This window comes from Musca autumnalis, unplaced genomic scaffold (assembly GCF_047663935.1).
Source record: "Musca autumnalis isolate F117 unplaced genomic scaffold, ASM4766393v1 scaffold_123, whole genome shotgun sequence".
NCBI lineage: Eukaryota > Metazoa > Arthropoda > Insecta > Diptera > Muscidae > Musca > Musca autumnalis.
In genome coordinates this window covers 68,397-94,746 of record NW_027411671.1, presented here as the reverse complement: position 1 = coordinate 94,746, position 26,350 = coordinate 68,397, and positions in this window count along the sequence as shown.

The window sequence follows — 26,350 nt, the reverse complement described above, 5'->3', positions numbered from 1 at the left end:
GGATAGGTACGCTACGATAATGTACCGTACCGGTACACAAACACTAAAAAATATTTTAGTGATACTGTACCGGAGCACAACGAAAATCTTACTTTACCGACTGCGGTACACAACGATTTTTAGTGTACCGACTGCGGTACGCTACGATTTTTTAGTGAACCGACTGCGGTACAGTACGATTATCGTAGTGTACCACTGGTCGGTTCACTAAAACATAACGTACCGGTAATGTACCGTACATGTGTGTTTTGTAAATTGTGATGAAAAATTATGTGTTTGATGTTTTTGAGAATAAGGGCAAGAATAGTAACTAAAATTCAAGATTATATAAATTAAAAGCACGAATGTGGTAAATTCGGTCGGTATACGAATTTTGAGAAAATTAGTGTAAAATATTATAGCATTAGGTTTAAAACCCATATTATTAATGTATGTATTTCTATTTACTCGCTTTGAGAAAATTTTATTATGGACTCATTAGAGTCCTTGTAGTCAATGTACATATTAAAACACTGTTTCTTAAATATTATTTGTTCCCTAGTTAAATAATTAGACAGTTTTTACAAGTAAAAAGGCATGATAATGCATGTGTAATAAAACCATTTCTATGAATGGAAAAGAATAACGTTAATATGTAGGTGTCATAAGGGTGTTTATTTGCGGCAAAAGTCAATTCATAAAAAGGTTATGTTTGTTTCCAATCCGCATGAACAAACAAAACAGCCACAGTCGGGTCACTAAAGATTGAGTCTCCAGCTAATATAATTTACATCCTTAATATGTTTATTCTATTGAAGTTTAATGTTGATATGTTTGAATTAATTAAAATAAAAAACATAAAACATAAAATCCGTTTGTAATAGGTAACAAAACAAAATGGTAAGAATATGAGAATACTGCCTGAAAAACTCAAACTTTAGAGGGCTTCTTCGTAGTGGTAATTCCTGCTGGTAGAATACGTTTACGTTTCACTGTGGAAAAAAGTACCGATTTAGCGCGTCAAAAATAAAAGTCGATGTTTTATTGTATGTTTGTCCATAATTTGAATAAGAACAGCTCTATATTGACAAGTGTACTTCATTTATTATTATATTTAGTAAATTTGTATTTTTACTCATATAACGGTACCTGCCGATCTTAGGTATTTTAAAGTTTTCTACCACATTATCCCGCCGAAATGGCTTAGATTTGGCATATAGTGTCCGTTGGGGTTATACATACATTCCTATAAGAATTTTCGGTACAGGTCCACGTTTTATATAGCCTCCATAGAACGGTTCCGCCGATATCGGTTATTTTGAAGGTTATAGCCACGTTATCCAACCGAAATAGTTGAAACATGGCACTTAGTCTACATTGGGAGTATAAAATATTCCGACGGAGAATAGTCTGCACAGGTTCACGTTTTGATATGGCCCCCATAGAAAGGTACCGCCCGAATTTCGCTAATTTTAGATAGAAAATAATAATAAAAACAATTATAAAATAATTTGCTGCAGCTAAAACTTTACAAATTTGGTAAGAACTATATGTACTAAAAATAAAATAAAAAATCTACGCGCCATCCTGCGACACTCCCTACTAAATAGCTTTTACAAAGTATACAATTTGAAAGAAAAGCGGATGATGTCACGTGATTTACATACATACATATGTGTAAAATCCGAGTTACAATAACTAACATATTATATAAAATATTTGTTACTCACCTGTCTTCACGAAATGTTAAATACAATAAAGCTTTAAAATTACTTTTTAGGAAGACTGCATACGACGATCGCAAATTTACTACTAAAATATATTATAAAAACCAGTCCATAAATTGTGAACAAAAAATTAACCGTTATTCCGCTTTGGCTGATGTAAAACAATTTTTTTACCTGTCGTTAGATTCTGTGGACCCTTAGTCTTCCATAATAAAACAAAAAACCATTAAACATTTTCTCATAATTCATAAAAACACATGTATGGTACATTACAGATATGTATATTATTTTCATTCTTCCATCAATATGAACTACGAATTTTTACTGCTTCGACTTTTTCACTGGTACCACAAAGTAACAGGCAAAATTCTCGTTGATCGTCCACATTACCTTGCTATGAATAGATTTTCTGTTATTGGTGCAACCAATAATAATGATTTTGTCGAAAATAAACATCTTTATGACGTCAATTAGAAACCTCATACTGGTGTTATGATAAATACATTCCATATTGAAAAAATCATATTAAAATTTGTAATTTGGGTACAAATACTTTTAAATGTGTAAATAAAAATAGCTTGGAAAAAACCTTAGTGATGAGCGATCATCTTTAGCGAATACTGTTCCCCACAAACAAAATAGATGGGTATTTTTTGGTGGTACAGATAATATTAATGTGGATGTAAACAACATTATATTTTCTAGTCATTTTCTCAATATTTATAAACGATTAAAATGTAATTAATTTATACAATATTGCATTTTATTTATTATACTTGCTTTTTTTGCCAAGAAAGCATATAACAATTCATATTTCCTCAAAAATAAAAAAACACATGTGTGGTACATTACCGGTACGTTATTTTTTTAGTGAACCGACCAGTGGTACACTACGATTTTTTAGTGTACCGACTGCGGTACGCTACGATTTTTTAGTGTACCGACTGCGGTTCACTACAATTTTCGTTGTGCTCCGGTACGGTACGCTAAAATATTTTTTAGTGGTTGTGTTCCGGTACGGTACACTAAAATATTTTTTAGTGATACCGTACCTGGAGCGGTACGTTATTTTAGTGTACTGTTTCTTTTCGAACACTGCTTTCCCAATACAAAAGTTCACCGGGCATGACTTTCCCAATACAAAAGTTCACCGGGCATGTCTTTCCCAATACAAAAATTCACCGGGTATGACTTTCCCAATACAAAAGTTCACCGGAGATGACTTTCCCAATACAAAAGTTCACCGGAGATGACTTTCCCAATACAAAAGTTCACCGGGCATGACTTTCCCAATACAAAAGTTCACCGGGCATGACTTTCCCAATACAAAAGTTCACCAGAGATGACTTTGCCAATACAAAAGTTCACCGGGCATGACTTTCCCAATACAAAAGTTCACCGGGCATGACTTTCCCAATACAAAAGTTCACCAGGCATGACTTTCCCAATACAAAAGTTCACCGGAGATGACTTTTCCCATACAAAAGTTCACCGTGCATGACTTTCCCAATACAAAAGTTCCCCGGGCATGACTTTCCCAATACAAAAGTTCACCGGGCATGATTTTCCCAATACAAAAGTTCACCGGGCATGACTTTCCCAATACAAAAGTTCGCCGGGCATGACTTTCCCAATACAAAAGTTCACCGGGCATGACTTTCTCAATACAAAAGTTCACCGGGCATGACTTTCCCAAAACAAAAGTTCACCGGAGATGACTTTCCCAATACAAAAGTCACCGGGCATGACTTTCCCAATACAAAAGTTCACCGGACATGACTTTCCCAATACAAAAGTTCACCGGAGATGACTTTCACCGGGCATGACTTTCCCAATACAAAAGTTCACTGGGCATGACTTTCCCAATACAAAAGTTCACCGGGCATGACTTTCCCAATACAAAAGTTCACCGGAGATGACTTTCCCAATACAAAAGTTCACCTGGCATGACTTTCCCAATACAAAAGTTCACCGGAGATGACTGTCCCAATACAAAAGTTCACCGGGCATGACTTTCCCAATACAAAAGTTCACCGGAGATGACTTTCCCAATACAAAAGTTCACCGGGCATGACTTTCCTAATACAAAAGTTCACCGGAGATGACTTTTCCCATTCAAAAGTTCACCGGAGATGACTTTCCCAATACAAAAGTTCACCGGGCATGACTTTCCCAATACAAAAGTTCACCGGGCATGACTTTCCCAATACAAAAGTTCACCGGGCATGACTTTCCCAATACAAAAGTTCACCGGGCATGACTTTCCCAATACAAAATTTCACCGGGCATGACTTTCCCAATACAAAAGTTCACCGGGCATGACTTTCCCAATACAAAAGTTCACCGGAGATGACTTTTCCCATACAAAAGTTCACCGGAGATGACTTTCCCAATACAAAAGTTCACCGGGCATGACTTTCCCAATACAAAAGTTCACCGGGCATGTCTTTCCCAATACAAAAGTTCACCGGGCATGACTTTCCCAATACAAAAGTTCACCGGAGATGATTTTTCCCATACAAAAGTTCACCGGGCATGACTTTCGAAATACAAAGGTTCACCGGGCATGACTTTCCCAATACAAAAGTTCACCGGAGATGACTTTCCCAATACAAAAGTTCACCGGGCATGACTTTCCCAATACAAAAGTTCACCGGGCATGACTTTCCCAATACAAAAGTTCACCAGAGATGACTTTGCCAATACAAAAGTTCACCGGGCATGACTTTCCCAATACAAAAGTTCACCGGGCATGACTTTCCCAATACAAAAGTTCACCAGGCATGATTTTCCCAATACAAAAGTTCACCGGAGATGACTTTTCCCATACAAAAGTTCCCCGGGCATGACTTTCCCAATACAAAAGTTCACCGGGCATGACTTTCCCAATACAAAAGTTCACCGGGCATGACTTTCCCAATACAAAAGTTCACCGGGCATGACTTTCCCAATACAAAAGTTCACCGGGCATGACTTTCCCAATACAAAAAGTTCACCGGGCATGACTTTCCCAATACAAAAGTTCACCGGGCATGACATTCCCAATACAAAAGTTCACCGGGCATGACTTTCCCAATACAAAAGTTCACCGGGCATGACTTTCCCAATACAAAAGTTCACCGGAGATGACTTTCCCAATACAAAAGTTCACCGGGCATGACTTTCCCAATACAAAAGTTCACCGGGCATGACTTTCCCAATACAAAAGTTCACCGGAGATGACTTTTCCCAAGCAAAAGTTCACCGGAGATGACTTTCCCAATACAAAAGTTTACCGGAGATGACTTTGCCAATACAAAAGTTCACCGGGCATGACTTTTCCAATACAAAAGTTCACTGGGCATGACTTTCCCAATACAAAAGTTCACCGGGCATGACTTTCCCAATACAAAAGTTCACCGGAGATGACTTTCCCAATACAAAAGTTCACCTGGCATGACTTTCCCAATACAAAAGTTCACCGGAGATGACTGTCCCAATACAAAAGTTCACCGGGCATGACTTTCCCAATACAAAAGTTCACCGGAGATGACTTTCCCAATACAAAAGTTCACCGGGCATGACTTTCCTAATACAAAAGTTCACCGGAGATGACTTTTCCCATTCAAAAGTTCACCGGAGATGACTTTCCCAATACAAAAGTTCACCGGGCATGACTTTCCCAATACAAAAGTTCACCGGGCATGACTTTCCCAATACAAAAGTTCACCGGGCATGACTTTCCAATACAAAAGTTCACCGGGCATGACTTTCCCAATACAAAATTTCACCGGGCATGACTTTCCCAATACAAAAGTTCACCGGGCATGACTTTCCCAATACAAAAGTTCACCGGGCATGACTTTTCCCATACAAAAGTTCACCGGAGATGACTTTCCCAATACAAAAGTTCACCGGGCATGACTTTCCCAATACAAAAGTTCACCGGGCATGTCTTTCCCAATACAAAAGTTCACCGGGCATGACTTTCCCAATACAAAAGTTCACCGGCGATGATTTTTCCCATACAAAAGTTCACCGGGCATGACTTTCGAAATACAAAGGTTCACCGGGCATGACTTTCCCAATACAAAAGTTCACCGGAGATGACTTTCCCAATACAAAAGTTCACTGGGCATGACTTTCCCAATACAAAAGTTCACCGGGCATGACTTTCCCAATACAAAAGTTCACCAGAGATGACTTTGCCAATACAAAAGTTCACCGGGCATGATTTTCCCAATACAAAAGTTCACCGGGCATGACTTTCCCAATACAAAAGTTCACCAGGCATGACTTTCCCAATACAAAAGTTCACCGGAGATGACTTTGCCCATACAAAAGTTCCGCGGGCATGACTTTCCAATACGAAAGTTCACCGGGCATGACTTTCCAATACAAAAGTTCACCGGGCATGACTTTCCCAATACAAAAGTTCACCGGGCATGACTTTCCCAATACAAAAGTTCACCGGGCATGACTTTCCCAATACAAAAGTTCACCGGGCATGACTTTCCTAATACTAAAGTTCACCGGGCATGACTTTCCCAATACAAAAGTTCACCGGGCATGACTTTCCCAATACAAAAGTTCACCGGGCATGACTTTCCCAATACAAAAGTTCACCGGGCATGACTTTCCCAATACAAAAGTTCACCGGGCATGGCTTTACCAATACAAAAGTTCACCGGGCATGACTTTCCCAATACAAAAGTTCAACCGGATATGACTTTCCCAATACAAAAGTTCACCGGGCATGACTTTCCAATACAAAAGTTCACCGGGCATGACTTTCCCAATACAAAAGTTCACCGGAGATGACTTTTCCCATGCAAAAGTTCACCGGAGATGACTTTCCCAATACAAAAGTTTACCGGAGATGACTTTGCCAATACAAAAGTTCACCGGGCATGAACTTCCAATACAAAAGTTCACCGGGCATGACTTTCCCAATACAAAAGTTCACCGGGCATGACTTTCCCAATACAAAAGTTCACCGGCATGACTTTCCTAATACAAAAGTTCACCGGGCATGACTTTCCCAATACAAAAGTTCACCGGAGATGACTTTCCCAATACAAAAGTTCACCGGACATGACAGTCCCAATACAAAAGTTCACCGGAGATGACTTTTCAAATAGAAAAGTTCACCGGGCTTGACTTTCCCAATACAAAAGTTCACCGGGCATGACTTTCCCAATACAAAAGTTCACCGGAGATGACTTTTCCCATACAAAAGTTCACCGGAGATGACTTTCCCAATACAAAAGTTCACCGGGCATGACTTTCCCAGTACAAAAGTTCACCGGGCATGACTTTCCCAATACAAAAGTTCACCGGGCATGACTTTCCCAATACAAAAGTTCACCGGGCATGACTTTTCTAATACAAAAGTTCACCGGAGATGACTTTTTCCCATACAATAGTTCACCGGTGATGACTTTTCCCATACAAAAGTTCAACGGAGATGAATTTTCCCATACAAAAGTTCACCGGGCATGACTTTCCCAACACAAAAGTTCACCGGAGATGATTTTCCCAATACAAAAGTTCACCGGGCATGACTTTCCCAATACAAAAGTTCACCGGGCATGACTTTCCCAATACAAAAGTTCACCGGAGATGACTTTTCCCATACAAAAGTTCACCAGGCATGATTTTCCCAATACAAAAGTTCACCGGAGATGAATTTTCCCATACAAAAGTTCACCGGAAATGACTTTCCCAATACAAAAGTTCACCGGGCATGACTTTTCCCATACAAAAGTTCACCGGAGATGACTTTCCCAATACAAAAGTTCACCGGGCATGACTTTCCCAATACAAAAGTTCACCGGGCATGACTTTTCTAATACAAAAGTTCACCGGAGATGACTTTTCCCATACAATAGTTCACCGGTGATGACTTTTCCCATACAAAAGTTCAACGGAGATGAATTTTCCCATACAAAAGTTCACCGGGCATGACTTTCCCAACACAAAAGTTCACCGGAGATGATTTTCCCAATACAAAAGTTCACCGGGCATGACTTTCCCAATACAAAAGTTCACCGGGCATGACTTTCCCAATACAAAAGTTCACCGGAGATGACTTTTCCCATACAAAAGTTCACCAGGCATGATTTTCCCAATACAAAAGTTCACCGGAGATGAATTTTCCCATACAAAAGTTCACCGGAGATGACTTTCCCAATACAAAAGTTCACCGGGCATGACTTTTCCCATACAAAAGTTCATCGGAGATGACTTTCCCAATACAAAAGTTCACCGGGCATGACTTTCCCAATACAAAAGTTCACCGGGCATGACTTTCCCAATACAAAAGTTCACCGGGCATGACTTTCCCAATACAAAAGTTCACCGGAGATGACTTTTCCCATACAAAAGTTCACCGGAAATGACTTTCCCAATACAAAAGTTCACCGGAGATAACTTTCCCAATACAAAAGTTCACCGGGCATGACTTTCCCAATACAAAAGTTCACCGGGCATGACTTTCCCAATACAAAAGTTCACCGGGCATGACTTTCCCAATACAAAAGTTCACCGGAGATGACTTTTCCCATACAAAAGTTTACCGGAGATGACTTTCCCAATACAAAAGTTCACCGGAGAGACTGTCCCAATACAAAAGTTCACCGGAGATGACTTTTCCCATACAAAAGTTCACCGGAGATGACTTTCCCAATACAAAAGTTCACCGGGCATGACTTTCCCAATACAAAAGTTCACCGGGCATGACTTTCCCAATACAAAAGTTCACCGGTTCACCCAATACAAAAGTTCACCGGAGATGACTTTCCCAATACAAAAGTTCCCCGGGTTCGAATTGAACCGCGATTTTCTTTGATTCTTTGATTTATGCGAATATTTTTATGAAATATTTTCAAACTTTTGTGGGGGTGGTATCGGAACCGAGCACCACTCTCGAATTTCTTCTAATATTCAAAGAAACATGACGATATCCAAAGTGTGGACGAACGCTGTACTCGGTTTAAGCTCTCCAGCCACTACATATGGTGCCATATGGGTTTTTAACACCTTTCGGCCGATTTTCTCAAGAAGTATGGATTTGCCCCTGAAAAACATTTTACTACCGTAATTGTTTCACCAAAAATCAAAGTGATTCGAGAGCATGTCTTAAAGTGAATTTACCCGAAATTTTGTTTGAGAAGTACCCGAAGGAGTGGATAAATATAGTCCATATTCGAACCTGATCTATATGTGGTAGATATATTAAGACGTGTAAAGTATGGACCAAATCGGTCACTTTCTTCAAGAATCATCGTGTGCACAATTTTTCCTAACATTTTTGAACTTTTGTGGAGGAGGTACCTGAAGTAGTGGACCGATATGGTTTAACTTCGAACTTAAACTTAATTTTGCATATAATATTACGAAGGCCAATTTTTGGACCGAATACTACACAATGATTGGACAAAATATTAGGAAAGCCTAATTTTGGAGCCAGTCGGTTGATTCGTTCGAGAGTTATCGTGCGCTCCAGCCAGCCAGATAGAGAGACAGACATACGGACGGACATGGCTTAATCAACTCCAAATTGTCTGAAACACATTTCGTCCAAACATACCAAACCATTGTTTCTATAAGGCACATTTTGCCCGTATGAAAGTGTATATGGGAAATGTAGATTGCATAATATTTGTAAAATGTTACTCAGCATTCGCGGAATTTACAAAAAATTTACAAAATCTTAAATGTAATCCGAATTTTTGAAAATATAGGTCCATTTACCCTTCAAATTACAAAATAACAGTTTTAAATAAAGACTCCACGGGGAACCAAATGAGACCAAACTTATAATCATCGGGATAGTAAGATTTAAGATTTAAGATTTTAATTTATTGAGCCTTTCTTTCAAAAACATTATAATTAAATAGAGTTATTATGATATTATGTAAGACTTAAGATTATAATGTATGATCAAAATTTACAATATGTTGTGTATACAGCACCGTGCTTTAACTGAATATGTTAAAAAATACATTAGTATATCATGATGAAGTTTAAAATTCCTTGCTCCGGGAATACAGTTGTTTTAAGTGTTGAAACTAAATTCATCGGGATAGTAGTTAGGACAATATAGCCAAAATAAACACACATTGCAATGTTTAAGATAAATGTACTAAAAACCAAAAAATAATAAAATAGATACAGTCGTGGGAATTATAAACATATGCATAGACTAGACTAAAATAAAACCGTGTGGCACGTCAATTGTCTACAAATTATCGACTTAATGTGCGATAGAAGAATCGTTTAATTCGTCGTTAGGCAGTTGGCCCGCAGACGGTGAGGAAATTACTTACTATTTTCTTGCTCATGGAAATTCCAATAGTTATACACTCCATGTAAATAAAAGAGATGTTTCAACTAGTTTATCGGTGGACATTCACACTGCTGGCTGGCGAGGAATCGTTTCACTGCTCGTAGTTTGTCTTTAATCGACAAAGTACTACTCGCTCACCACTATGAAACCCTAAAACTCGCTTATAATCGAGCTTGCTAGCTTGTTTCCACATTCTAGCCCTACTTATCACACGTCCATCGTTGTCGGTTGAACAACTGCCTAATTATAGTGTAACATTACAAAACAAACATTTTAATCAACGATTGTAGACAATTGACGTGCCCCACGGTTTTATTTTAGTCTAGTCTATGCATATGTTTATAATTCCCACGACTGTATCTATTTTATTATTTTTTGGTTTTTAGTACATTTATCTTAAACATTGCAATGTATGTTTAACATAAAACCGTTTAACTTAAAAAGTTTTTTACCTATTTTTATTTTCTAGTTTTTAGTTTTTATTTCGCATTCTGTTTAATTCATTTAGTGCTTCATTATTGCAAGGTTTCTTGCCCGTTAGTTTATTGCAGTCCAACTCCTCTATACGTAGTCACTGCAAAGATCTTACTCTACTAAGAGCCACGTAGGCTTGACCTTCTTCAACTCCTCTATACGTAGTCACTGCAAAGATCTTACTCTACTAAGAGCCACGTAGGCTTGACATTCTTCAGTTTCGCACCTAAGTATACGACTGCGTGATCCTCAGTGCTGGCTTGTATTTTATGTATTGTAGACGCCCATGATAGTATTAAAGGCAACAGACATCTGTGTGTATCGCTCCCGTTGTTTTGTTAACCTAGCTTCATATTCTTCAGGCGTTTCTGACGCTATCATCTGTGTGTATCGCTCACGTTGCTTTGTTAACCTGGCTTCATATTCTTCAGGCGTTTCTGACGCCGTCATTTGTGTATATCGCTGACGTTGCTTTTTTAACCTGGTCTCATATTGCTCAGGTGTTTTTGACGCTAATTGTTCCCGTCGTTTCTGTAATCGACTATTTCTATCACCTTCACTTTCTTTAGCTCGTTTTGCTTTATACTTTTCTTTCGCTTTTTGAAGCCTTCGTTGACGTTGACGTTGTGTTGCAGTTTCTGTTTTATTTGTGTTTGTATTTTTTATATATTTTTTTACCATTTTGTTCCCACGAGTAATGGACATTTAAACGGTCGACCCCCCAGAGGTCCAATAAAGGGGCAAGGCTATGTACAACAAGATGCGCCTGAGTCTTGAGGGGAAAACGCTAACGACATATCATTTTTATCGACCCTAATGCCATACAGTTCTCGGCGCCTTTTAACCTTTCACCTTAACTTGAGTGGTGTACCGCTAACGACGTATCATTTTTAGCCACTCTAACGCCACACAGTCCTCAACACGATAAAAAATCTTGACTTGGGTGGTGGATTCAGGCTGGATTAATCAGATACCTAAATTACAGATTCAATTTCTAAATTTAAATCTTAATTATACGCCATTTAGTGGCTGCGCCCATCTTAAATATTCAGGTTGTATAGTGCACTATATTCTTCTTGTCAAGCCCTTTTATTTGATACCCATATTGGTGGGATTGATAAAAAATTGTTATCAGCCATATGGTAGCGGCGGCCATCTTAGATTTCAATTTTGCATAGTAAATTATATTCTACTTGTAGAGACCTTTCATTTGATACCCATGTTGATGGGATTGATAAAACCTAAGTTATCCGCCATTTTGTAGAGGCCGCCATCTTGGATTTCAATTTTTTATAGTATATTGTATTCTGCTTGTTGAGCCCTTTCATTTGATACCCATATTGATGGGATTGATAAAACCTACGTTATCCGCCATTTTGTAGCGGCCGCCATCTTCGATTTCAATTTTATATAGTATATTGTATTCTGCTTGTTGAGCCCTTTCATTTGATACCCATATTGATGGGATTGATGAAACCTACGTTATCCGCCATTTTGTAGCGGCCGCCATCTTGGATTTCAATTTTTTATAGTATATTGTATTCTGCTTGTTGAGCCCTTTCATTTAATACCCATATTGATGGGATTGATGAAACCTACGTTATCCGCCATTTTGTAGCGGCCGCCATCTTGGATTTCAATTTTTTATAGTATATTGTATTCTGCTTGTTGAGCCCTTTCCTTTGATACCCATATTGATGGGATTGATGAAACCTACGTTATCCGCCATTTTGTAGCGGCCGCCATCTTGGATTTCAATTTTTTATAGTATATTGTATTCTGCTTGTTGAGCCCTTTCATTTGATACCCATATTGATGGGATTGATAAAACCTACGTTATCCGCCATTTTGTAGCGGCCGCCATCTTCGATTTCAATTTTTTATAGTATATTGTATTCTGCTTGTTGAGCCCTTTCATTTGATACCCATATTGATGGGATTGATGAAACCTACGTTATCCGCCATTTTGTAGCGGCCGCCATCTTGGATTTCAATTTTTTATAGTATATTGTATTCTGCTTGTTGAGCCCTTTCCTTTGATACCCATATTGATGGGATTGATGAAACCTACGTTATCCGCCATTTTGTAGCGGCCGCCATCTTGGATTTCAATTTTTTATAGTATATTGTATTCTGCTTGTTGAGCCCTTTCATTTGATACCCATATTGATGGGATTGATGAAACCTACGTTATCCGCCATTTTGTAGCGGCCGCCATCTTGGATTTCAATTTTTTATAGTATATTGTATTCTGCTTGTTGAGCCCTTTCATTTGATACCCATATTGATGGGATTGATGAAACCTACGTTATCCGCCATTTTGTAGCGGCCGCCATCTTGGATTTCAATTTTTTATAGTATATTGTATTCTGCTTGTTGAGCCCTTTCATTTGATACCCATATTGATGGGATTGATGAAACCTACGTTATCCGCCATTTTGTAGCGGCCGCCATCTTGGATTTCAATTTTTTATAGTATATTGTATTCTGCTTGTTGAGCCCTTTCATTTGATACCCATATTTTTGGTTTGGAATAATAGTTTTCACATGCAGTCTAGAGTTGAAAATATTGGAAAAATTCTATAGAAGTACTTCTTTTATTTTTCTTGAAACTCTCAATTAAATGGGCGGATTTTGCTTTATCTACATACACATAGAAGGTTTCCCATTGAGGAAAGTTATCGGGTTGATGAAATAAATCATTAGACTTCTTAAACGGAAGTAGAGTTTAAATAAACCGCTTTAACTTATATGCATTATTAAAATATGTGTAAATCGCGTAATTATAAAAATCGTTTTGTCCGCATGTGATTTTCATGTACAGCAAGACCATATCTTTTAATTTGTATATATTTTTTCGAAATATAATTTGGACACTAAGATGTAGCATCGGCTGCATCTTAGCATTAAAAAACCTATAAAACATCGCTAATTTGCGCAAAGTTCATACAATTTCGTTCCGCATCCGGTTTTAGTGTCACCATGAAAATCTGCATCGATATATACCTATTTCAAGGCAATCAGTCAAGAACCGTGGATGTAGCACCAAACCTTACTTTTGGGATAAAATGAATGTATTTCCCTTATCAGTGAAGTTTTTAAATCTCTGTTTCCGCAAAAAGGAAGATGCTGTACTAGTTTTTTTCATAGTAGTGCAAGCGGCCGACGGAGTACGCGATAAAATGCGCGATATTTTAAAAAACAATATTAGGTGATTTTCCTACATTGGAATTTCTCCTATCGTATAGATGGCACTGAATTTAAGTTGCTACAACCAAAATCAAAGTGATTCGAGACCAGGCCCTAAACCGAACTTTTCCGAAATTTTGTGTGGGAGGTACCCGAAAGAGTGAACCTATTGAGACCATATTGGAACCTCATATTACTCTGGTAGAAAGTTTACGCTATACAAAGTATGGGCCAAATCGGTTTCTCCCTTCAAGAGATATCGTGCGCACAAACTTTCCGAATATTTTCGAACTTTTGTGGGGGAGGTACCGGAAGGAGTGGACCGATGTAGCTCATCTTCAAACTTAAACTAAGTTTGGGCAAAATATTACGAAAGCCAAAATTTGAACCGAATCGGTTCATCCGTTCGAGAGTTATCGTGCGCTCCAGCCAGCAGGACAGACAGCCAGACAGACAGACGGACGGACATGGCTAGATCGACTCCAAATTGTCTGAAACACATTTCGTCCAAACATACTAAAACCATTATTTCGATGAGGCACATTTTCATCGTATCAAAGTGTATATACCTAAAGGCTGAGGGTATAAAAAGTCACGTTGCCTTCAACCCATTTTTTAACATAAATGTAGCCACAGCTTCCACGCAAATCAACTTTGAAGGCCAATATTTTTTGCCAACTCTAAAAACATTTCATTTTATCCAAAAGCATTTAAATTGTACAATATACAACCACTATTCGTGAGTTATAAAGGGGTAAACCTTGGCTTCAATGATGTTAAATTTTCAATAATATTGCCCATATACATTTTTCGCCATTTTTTAAAAAGATGTTTGCGTACTAGAAAAGGACGGACATTGCTAAATCGACTCCAAATTTTCTGAAACGGATTTCGTCGAAACGTACTTGTTTATAACCTCTTTAGCCTAAAGTCGTAGGGTAGAAAAAAGATAAATACCGAATCCTTAATCGCCAAGTTAAAACGCGTTTTTCTCTAAACTGGATTTTTTGAGATGTGTCATTCTTTGAGCAAATGAGCGACATGAATCGAATTTAGATAGTAATATAGGATCCTTGTTTAATGGGTTGCTGCAATACAAGTAGTTGAAAGTAATGGGTTATATTTTAAAAATTTACAGAGAACTTACTTAACTACTATAAATGATTGAGTAACGACGGTACATATTGTGCGTCTCCAACTACAAAAGCATGGGTTGTGAGTCCAAGTCGGCGAATTGTGTAGTTGGTAAAACTTCAAGCAACTATTAATGTTCTTAAGAGTGGTATAGTGGTTTGCGTCTCTAACTACAAAGGCCGAATTTTATTACTCCTAGGTTTATGGCTAATTACGATATGTACACTTTAATTTCGTCAAAAATGTGTCTCAACATTACAGTGGTTTAGGGTCCAAATATGCTTCCTTACTTACTTACTTAGCTGGCCCATTACAGAACATTTGTTCTATAGGCCGAACTAAGAAGAGATCTCCATTCCTCTCTATTTGTTGCTTCGCACTCTGGAATACCGCGCCTTTTCATCTCATCATCCACTTGTTTGCGCCATCTATTCTTTGGCCTGCCAATTCTGCGTGCACAGCCAAGCGGTCCGTATTTATACGCCTTTTTAGCGGGTTCATCTTCGCTCATTCTTATGGTATGGCCTAGACAACGCAATCGCTGCATCTCGATACGTTTAACAATGTTCATGTCGTTGTATAGCAGATAGAGCTCGTGGTTCATGCGACGTCGATATTCACCGTCAACGCAGATTGGTCCGTAGATCTTTCGAAGAATTTTTCTCTCAAACACACCAAGCACTGCCATGTCTGCTTGCGCAAGTACCCAGGCTTCGGAGCCATATATCAGCACGGGTAGTATCAGTGTTTTGTAGAGCGTTATTTTTGTTTGACGAGATGTGGCTTTGTTTTAAAACTGCTTACTTAAACCAAAGTAGCATCTGTTGGCCAATACAATTCTTCTTTTTATTTCACAACTGATGTCGTTTGTTGTGTTTACGGAGGTGCCGAGGTAGACGAAGTCTTTTACTACCTCAATGTTATAGGAACCAACTTCCACAGTCGGTCCGAGCTCAATGGACGCATTGCGCGTCGACACCATCAACTTGGTCTTCTCACCGTTTACCGCCAGACCCACTTTAGCAGATTCTCCTTCGACCTTTATAAGGTATCAGTTACTTCTTTTACTGATCGGCCCATGATGTCTATATCATCAGCATAAGCAAGTAACATGTGACTATTGGCGTAGATTGTGCCACTTCTTTTGAAGTGGCGAAAGGCTGTCGCCTTGTCTGAAACCTCTTTTGGTACCAAACTCTTCGGAGAGGTTCTTTCCTTTTTTAACTGAGGACCTCGTGTCAGTTTAAAGTCATTTTACAAAGCCGGATGAGCTTTGCGGGGATACCAAATTCAGACATGGCTTGAAATACCTTTGAACGCAGCGGGCTGTCGAAGGCTGCTTTATAATCGACAAAAAGGTGGTAGGTGTCGATCTGCATCTCTTGGGTCTTCTCCAGGATTTGCCGCAGGGTAAATATCTGGTCAATGGTGGACTTGCCAGGTCTAAAGCCGCATTGGTATGGTCCAATTATTTCATTGACCATAGGCTTTAGTCGTTCGCACAATATCCCTGACACTATTTTGTAGGCAATAGGGAGTAGACTTATGCCCCTATAGTTAGAGCATACAGTCTTATCTCCCTTCTTGTGGACGGGGCACAGGATACTCAGGTTCCAATCGTCTGGTACTCGTTCTTCCTGCCAGATGGTGCTAACTAGCTGATGAATACACCTTATCAGCGTGTCGCCTCCGGTTTTGAACAGCTCGGCTGGTAAGCCATCGGCCCCTGCTGCCTTATTATTCTTCAGCCGATTTATTGCTGTCTTTATCTCATCTTGGCTGGGCGGTATACATTCAATACCATCTTCTGGGATTGGGACTGTGGTATCTTCGTCGTCTTCGCTGCTATTGGATACAAACAGATTTGAAATATGTTCTTTCCATATCCTGAGTACATTATCTGTATCAGTTACCAAATTACCTTGCTGGTCTCTACAGGAGGATGTGCCTGTACCAAAGCCATCAGTTTGATGCTTGACTCTTTGGTAGAATTTTCGGACTTCATTCTGGTTCCTGTACATCTCGATTTTTGCACACTCCCGCTTTTCCATCTCTCTCTTTTTCCTGCGGAAAAGACTTTTCTCCTCTCTCCTTTTCTCCCTGTATTTCTCTCGTGCGCTACGCGTTGCTACGGATTGTAAAGTAGCCCTATATGCCGCATTTTTCTCTTCGGTGGCAGCACGACACTCCTGATCATACCATGGATTCCTTGGTGGAGGTCTCTGGTATCCAAGTATGGATTTTGCGGCTGTTTGCATGGAGTGGGCAATGCTTTGCCATTGCGCTGATATGTTATCGGGATGAGGAGTGCTTTGATTAAGCAATTGGGCTAGTTGAGTGGAATATGCTGTGGCAATCCGTTGTGATTGCAGCTTACCGATGTCTAACTTTAGTGTTGTGTCTGTTCGTACTTTGTTTGCTACGTTTAAGCGGGTGCGTACCTTTGCTGCAAGAAGGTAGTGGTCGGAATCAATGTTTGCGCCTCGGAACGGTCGTACATCCAACACGCTCGATGAATGTCTTCCATCTATCACAACATGATCAATTTGGTTTCTTGTTTTCTGATCTGGAGACAGCCAGGTGCTAACTACCATGTTTTTTGCGGCTGCAAAGTCTATCAGCCTCATACCATTGTCAGATGTTTCACTGTGGAGGCTGAATTTCCCGACTGTTGGGCCAAAGATATTCTCCTTTCCAATTTTGGCATTAAAATCGCCTAGAATGATTTTAATGTCATGGGCAGGGCAACGGTCATAGGTTTCTTCTAAGCGCTCGTAAAATATATCTTTGGTCTGTTCGTCCTTTTCTTCAGTGGGAGCATGAGCGCAAATAAAGCTGATGTTGAAGAATTTAGCTTTTATTCGAATTGCAGCAAGTCTTTCATTCACTGGGGTGAAGCTGGATACCAGATGTTTTAGTCTCCGACTAACTACGAATCCACACCCAAACTCATGCTTTACGTCATGGCAGCTATAATACAGTGCGTCACCTTTAGGTGCTGTTGTGACGCCTTTCCCAATCCATCGTATTTCCTGTATGGCAGTAATATCGGTCTTGTACTTTTCAAGTACGTCTGCCAATGCGAAGACTGCACCTTCTCTATAAAGAGTGCGAACATTCCAGGTGCAGATTCGCAGATCATGGTCCTTAAAACGTTTGCGGGTTTCGTCAACTTTAGAGGGGTTTGTTTTTCTTTTCTTTCGTTTTTTCATAGTAGGCTGTTTTTTCTAGGGGAGGGTTACTAGCCCGACGCCCAAAAACTGTTGACAATTTTTAAACTTAATGCTATGTAAGGGCTGTTCGAGGATGGGATTAACATTTTACCGAAATTAGTCTTTGTGCTCCAGATTACAACGATATGATTTGTTCATTTGAATATAGACATACTTCTTGAGATAATGGCACAAAAGTTCTAACTTGATAACTCGGTGTGGACGAAACTACAAATCATCTTCTTCGGATACCTCCGCCACAAAACTGAGGATTGGTTTAACATATTCGCAGAATGTGGTCCTAGTGGCCCTGATTGCATGAATAAAATTTTTGATGAACGTATGAACATACATCTTGAAATATTGACCCATGCCCTCTTAAAACCCTAGTATCACCAAATTAAGTCCTAACTTATCATCATATACATATCTTCCAAACTTGCATCAAATTCAAAGATCACCTATATCGATCGACACATACATCCTATTTAGGGTTGTTTAAGCTTCAGTCCATATTTTGTTGTAGTTCAATTGTTTGAATAACAACAAAATATTTTAAAGTTGGTGACAACTGAAACTATAGTATTCCCTACCCTTCGCCCGCAACTAATCAATTTCATATCCACTTTAAAATATTTTGTTGTTATTCAAACAATTGAATTACCACAAAATATGGACTCAAGCTGAAATAAACACAAAAATGTAAAATTCTGCAGTCCAACAATAAAAAACGCCAACAACAATAATAGGCATCAGCACGGCCTTGTTGACCAATGCGTAATGCAAAAACAACTTTCTTGTTGTTTTTACCCCGGCTTATTGAAGCAACACTCCTATGTTCGTATTCTTTGCGAAGCAAAGACGACATAAAAACAGTGGTGGATATGAAATTCTTTAGTTCGACTCAAATTGTAGGGTAAACAGCTTTGGGGCCATACAGGAAATTTCTCATTTTATTTAATTTGCTAGATGGCTTTATTGACCTGTTTATCGATACAGAGTCGGCGAAAAAGGGAACTGATGAAGTTGTTTGGTGACAACTGAAACTATAGTATTCCCTACCCTTCGCCCGCAACTAATCAATTTCATATCCACTTTAAAATATTTTGTTGTTATTCAAACAATTGAATTACAACAAAATATGGACTCAAGCTGAAATAAACACAAAGATGTTGTTTAAGCACTCTACCTCCTGATTTTAGGCATTTTGAAGGTTGTTGCCTAAATATCGCAACAAAATGGCTTAAATTTAGTATTTATTTAGTCTTTGTGTGGGGTGTAATACTTTTCAACTGAAATTTGCTAGTATACGTCCATGTCTGCACATAGCCCCAATAGAACGGTACTTCCCGATCTTCGTAATTTTGAAGGTTGTGTCTTCAATATTTCACCGAAATGGCTTAATTTGGCATTTAGTTTTCCAACCTAAAACCTACCCCCCCGGAATATGTAAAATTCGGTATGTTGTACTCACTGGGTATATGCAGCATTCCTGCAAAGAATTATAGGTAAAGGTCCACGTTTTCATGTAGCCCTTATAATAAGTACAAACCTCCCGATTTGCGGTATTTTCAAGCATTATCCTACAGTATTGGGTAAAATTCGTTGTATATTGTTCCTTGGAGGTATTCAACATTCCTGTCGTGAATTCTCAGTAAAGGTCTACGTTTTGATGTAATCCCATAGAAGGTACCTTCCGATTGTCGGAATTTTGATTTTGGAATTTAGTCTTCGTTGGCGGCACACCATTTTCCCGCTTAGAATGGTCTATTGATTTTCACTTCTACTGTCACAATGTGCCGTTTTAAGTGTTATTGTTGCTGTCCCGTTATTTACATGGGCTTATACGTAGTTATCTACACCAATAGTCACATGTTACTTGCTTATGCTGATGATATAGACATCATGGGTCGATCAGTAAAAGAAGTAACTGATACCTTTATAAAAGTCGAAGGAGAATCTGCTAAAGTGGGTCTGGCGGTAAACGGTGAGAAGACCAAGTTGATGGTGTCGACGCGCAATGCGTCCATTGAGCTCGGACCGACTGTGGAAGTTGGTTCCTTTAATATTGAGGTAGTAAAAGACTTCGTCTACCTCGGCACCTCCGTCAACACAACAAACGACATCAGTTGTGAAATAAAAAGAAGAATTGTATTGGCCAACAGATGCTACTTTGGATTAAGTAAGCAGTTTAAAAACAAAGCCACATCTCGTCAAACAAAAATAACGCTCTACAAAACACTGATACTACCCGTGCTGATGTATGGCTCCGAAGCCTGGGTACTTGCGCAAGCAGACATGGCAGTGCTTGGTGTGTTTGAGAGAAAAATTCTTCGAAAGATCTACGGACCAATCTGCGTTGACGGTGAATATCGACGTCGCATGAACCACGAGCTGTATCTGCTATACATCGACATCAATATTGTAAAACGTATCGAGATGCAGCGATTGCGTTGGCTAGGCCATATCAAAAGAATGAGCGATGATGAACCCACTAAAAAGGCGTATGAATACATGCCACATGGCGGTGCACGCAGAATTGGCAGGCCAAGGAATAGATGGCGCAAACAAGTGGATGATGAGATGACAAGGCGCGGTATTCCAGAGTGCAAAGCAACAAATAGAGAGGAATGGAGATCTCTTCTTAGTTCGGCCTATAGAACAAATGTTCTGTAATGGGCCAGCTAAGTAAGTAAGTAAGTATACGTAGTTATTTATATTAAGTAGTATGTGGTTCTATGTTAGAAGAAGAACATTTTCTGTCCTTTTCGCTGTTACAAAAACAATTGTGTTTCCCTTTTTTGTGTTTTGCTATTTCATGTCTTAAGGGCCGGAAAAATATAGGCAAACAAGTTGTTGTACGTGTTTCTGTTAGTAGCGATAGTAGTTGGGACACAACTATCTTTTATGAGAATACTGTGTTTCTCTAGCTAGGATTCTCGCCCTCAATTTGGAAAGAAGCTGTGTGTTACTCAGACAAAACAATGTGACCATAGTGTCATTATTTCCCTTTGCCTTTTAGTTTCAAATCCAATCTCCCAAAACATTGCATTTATTTCACCTATTCTCGTTTTCTCTCCCTCTGTCTGTCTACACGTCTTCCTTTTGTTATTTATTTAAGTACGTTTCTTATAATAACATAATATAACATTCCTCAAGTTTCCAGCTAGGGCTGAGGTTGCAAACACTTTTCCAAGAAAAACAAAGAAAACAACCACTTAGAAAACACTTGTTTGGTACTAGGAAAAGCAAAAATCAAACTGGGTGAGGAATATTAAGGACAGCGATAGTGTGTAAGTACTGAAGGAAAACTTTCAACGATGCTTAAGCATGAAAGGTGCTACGAAAGGTGTTAAAATGTTGGTCGTGCTTCAATTACATAATTTGTTGGCTATGTTCCGACTCATGTAAAAACATTGTACAGCTCACTGATTAGATTAGGTAAAAGAGGAAATGGATGTGTAATGGAATAATACAAACATCAATAGTTCCATAAACTCCTTTATATCATGCTCGCAGTTATTGGCTGTAGCTATAATAGCTCACACAGTGATATCATGTCGATAACATCATCCGATGTAGTCAATTTGATGACATGTTGCCATAAACATTACTGAGAAGTGTATATTGCAAGTTTTATGGCTAAAAGGTTGTTCACATTGTAATGTACAAAAGCAGTGACTAGCTATGCAGGCTACACTTTTGACTACGAATGGAGGGTAAGATGGGAAGAAAAGTAAAGATTGACAAGGACAAGATAGATAAACGGGAGCCATTGAAACGCTAGCTTCAGCCGGGCGGGGGGTTCGGGTCTATCTTGAACTCTTGAACATTCCATTGTACATAAACAAAATTTATTACAGACTCCCTAAGAAATCAGAAGTTGAAATGGAGAGAACAAAAAAAACTGATCCAGTCATGAAAAAAACCCCTACAATTAACTGGGAAATAATATCAGATATGAATAAGATTGAGTCATCATCTAACGAAGTGGATTTCTAGCTGTTTGGAAATCCTAGCCTCATTACCCTGCCCAACCACGATTTTAGTGGCACATCGATTACTAAAATCCCTACTTCCATACCTACTTTATTATTACGTGTTTTCGTTGCTTTTGGTTATTTGACGAATTGTTTAAATATTTGTAAAATCAATTCTAATACTTTAGAGTTTTACATCGATGGCGTTAGGGATTGAACCTAGGATGCTAGATTGGCAGCAGACGCTATAACGGTCGGTATTGAGGTGACGTTGTCATTTGGTGTAAAATAATCGTTTCTATGCGTCTAGGCTTTAATACATGAAAGAGGAGAAAATCTGGGTTCCATTTGCAACCGTGTCGTCTTGGTTCTCATTGGAAAGGAGGGGACAGAAACCACGTGGATAGTCCGTCTGGATGTTACACTGTGGTTGATAGCTTTACGGACACTTTCTTTGACTCAACCTGAGCTTCTCTCAATTATCTTGATAATATCAATGCGAAATATAATTTGTATAATTACGTTGACAATCATCAACGAAAGACCTCATTTACGGGTAATTTGAAATTCCCGCAAATGAGGATTTAAAAATTATCGAATTTTCCGTGCTTTTCTTTGGACTCTGTAATAATTTTTTCCACAATCACTAAAAATTATATTTTATAGTTCATATTTTCTTACCAAATTTGTTCTTTCTTTTTGTTCTTTTGAGAATAGAAATTTCTTAGGCCACTCAATGGCTTAAAATATTATCGAAAGGCAGTTTGCCAAAATAAAAGTTATTCAACACTTTAATTGAAGGTATTTGTTCGAAGAATTTTTTTATATGCAGTTGAGTTTGTTCACAACATATGTTCTGTTCGCCGGCCAATCAAAATAGGAAAGAAAAATTTTTGTCATTGCATACCCGTGCTTCCGTGCATTGGCTTGTCGATTGCATCGTGAGAGTTCCGAACGAAACTACAAATGAGAGGGTTATAAAAAAATACTGCATACTGATTGGCTAATCAATTTAGCAATTTTTACTCAAGAGACCCAAGTTCAACTCTTAACCAAGGAAACTGTATTTTTCGAAAACTAGAGATTTTGATTTTTTTCATCTATAATTCTCTTTTTGTTTCTTAAACAAGTAAGAACGGCGTTAAGTTCGGCCGGGCCGAACTTGTTATACCCTCCACCACAAGTTGTATTGAAGTAAAATGGAAAAATTAGTTTCCTTTCGTGTATGAAAATTTCAGCAATTTCGGTAAAACAATGTGAGGCACCATTCTATGCGGGCTATTTCAAAACGTCGATATATACCGACAAATTTCTGACGGACAGTTTTTAGGCTCAAAGAAGACTAAATACCAAATTTCCTATATTTGGGTAAGAGAATGTGGCTAATCGAAACGTGGACCTATACCGACGCATTTTAGTCAGAAATGGGGCAATATTAAAGCGTGGACCTGTACAGACATATTTCTGGCGAACAGTTTTATATCATATTGAAGACTAAATACCAAATGTCAGCCATTTTGGTGGAATATTGAAGACACAACCTTCAAAATACGAAAAATTGGGAGGTGCCTTTCCATGGGGGCTATATGAAGGCGTGGACCTATACCGACAAATTTAAAGGGGAAGTTTGAGTACCCCTAAATACCAAATTTCAGCCATTTCGGTTGAATATTGAGGCCACAACGTTCAAAATACCGAAAATCGAGAGGCACCGTTCTATGGGGGCTATATAAAGGCATGGACCGATACCGACAAAATTCTGGGGGAAAGTTTTATATCACCAACGTAGACTAAGTACCAAATTTCAGCCATTTCGGTGTGATAATGAATCTGAAACATTCAAAGTACCGAAAATCGGAAGGTACCGTTCTATGGGGGCTATATGAAGGTGTGGACCGATACCGACAAAATTCTGGGGGAAAGTTTTAAACCCTTAAAGAAGACTACGTACCAAATTTCAGCCATTTTGGTAGGATAATGAGGCTAAAACCTTAAAAATACCGAAAATCGGGAGGTACCGTTCTATGGGGGATATATGAAGGTGTGGACCGATACCGACAAAATTCTGGAGGAAAGTTTTATACCCCTAAAGAAGACTACGTACCAAATTTCAGCCATTTTGGTAGAATAATGAAGCTAAAACCTTAAAAATACCGAAAATCGGGAGGTACCGTTCTATGGGGGCAATATGAAGGTGTGGACCGATGCCGACAAAGTTCTGGGGCAAAGTTTTATACCCCTAAACAAGACTACGTACCAAATTTCAGCCATTTTGATAGGATAAAGAAGCTAAAACCTTCAAAATACCGAACATCGGGAGGTACCGTTCTATGGGGGCTATATGAAGGTGTGAACCGATACCGACAAAATGCTGGGGGAAACTTTTATACCCCTAAAGAAGACTACGTACCAAATTTCAGCCATTTTGGTAGGATAATAAGGCTAAAACCTTAATAATACCGAAAATCGGGAGGTACCGTTCTATGGGGGCTATATGAAGGTGTGGACCGATACCGACAAAATTCTGGAGGAAAGTTTTATACCCCTAAAGAAGACTACGTACCAAATTTCAGCCATTTTGGTAGGATAATGAAGCTAAAACCTTAAAAATACCGAAAATCGGGAGGTACCGTTCTATGGAAGCTATATCAAAACGTGGACCGATATATCCCATTTTCAATAAAATAAAATAAACAAAAAAAAATAAAATAAACAAAAAACTCGAACCCGGACCCGGACCGCTTCGCACCACAGCCAAGAACACTAGATCTAGGCTACAGCACGATCAGGATCTTGGCTGCTTATTTGGCAATTGGGTGTAGCAACAAATGGTTTGAGGGGAAACAATTTCCAATTAAGGAGAATTATTCCAAATTGAAATTGGAATAAAATGGAAGTCGATCTAAAATTAGAATTGGGAACAGTATTATTCCAGTAAACATTGTGAAGTACGGTTAGTGACAAAGTGTAACCGAACAAAGTTCACCACAACAGTTTGTTTACTCTGTGTACTAGTTGTGCAAATAAATCAGTTGACATCACTGAGACAATGATGTTTAATTTCAGGTGAATAATGGTATGGCAATGAAAATTTAAATGTTATTGTTTTACCCCAAATAGTAGTCACATGCTGTCTACAACAGGCAACTGAAATGTTGTTTTGTAATTGCTCATTCATAATAAATGAATTCATTTGGCTGGTACTCTCTTCATTGGCTATATATGTATGTATTTTAATTCACATGAAGGAGATAACTATCAGTCGCACGTGCAACTCAAAGGTACAACAGAGAAATTCAACGAACTCAGCTTACATGAACGTTTTTGTCGTTCTTCATTGGCTTATTCAGTTTTGTAATGATGGCATACCAAAGTTTTATTTCTTTCTTTTGAAGCCATGAAATGCAAACTCTTTGCCAAGTTTCCATTTTAACAAGTGTATGTAGGCAGCAGTATCACCAGCCACACAATGAAGACAACAACATCGCATATAAAATTTTAAATTAAAATTTAATTTCCAACACTCTGATGTCATGTTTCGAAAATGTTCGTTGTAAGTGCCATCTTCATGTCTGGGTGAGAACCGTAGAACCGTAGAAACAGCAGGAATGTTAGTTTATGCAGAACAGTTAACTAACTATATCACTGACACAAATAGAGGACGAGATGTATCGCAAGGGCCCCTTACATACAACAATTTCTATAATAAGTAGACAAATATGTGTCCTCCTAACTCTCCTGAAAGCCACTTTAGTTTTAACATTGTGAAAACAAATTTTGGGGTAGAGATAATTCCCTTTGGAGATGAAAGCCCTTGGACAGATCCGCTGTGAATCGAACTTCCGCGTTATGGCGTGATTAAGTTTTTGCTAGAGACCCTGTAAGCCATCAGGAATTAGCGTTATATCTTGTGGTACTTTTACAGCAGCTCTTAAAATAAAGGACGAAAATGACATTGAAGGAAGCGAGTTAGAAGGTCGAAGTGCTCTACGAAAATAATCCTCATTCGATTTGACTGAAGACATATCATCTCAAAAATAAGCTAAAGCAACAGTGAACAACGATATAACGCTAATTCCTGATGGCTTACAGGGTCTCTAGCAAAAACTTCATCACGCCATAACGCAGAAGCTCGACTCACGGCTGATCTGTCCTTTGGGGTTCTTAATATACTCACCAAGGCCTTTCTTCGCCAAGAGGAATTTTCCGTGCCCCAGACTTTCTCCTCTATTTTGTTGCACAGTGTAATTTATAACTATAAATTTACATGCGGAGCCAATAATGCAATATTCACACATTATTTGAAATTTCCATCAGTTCTTTGTC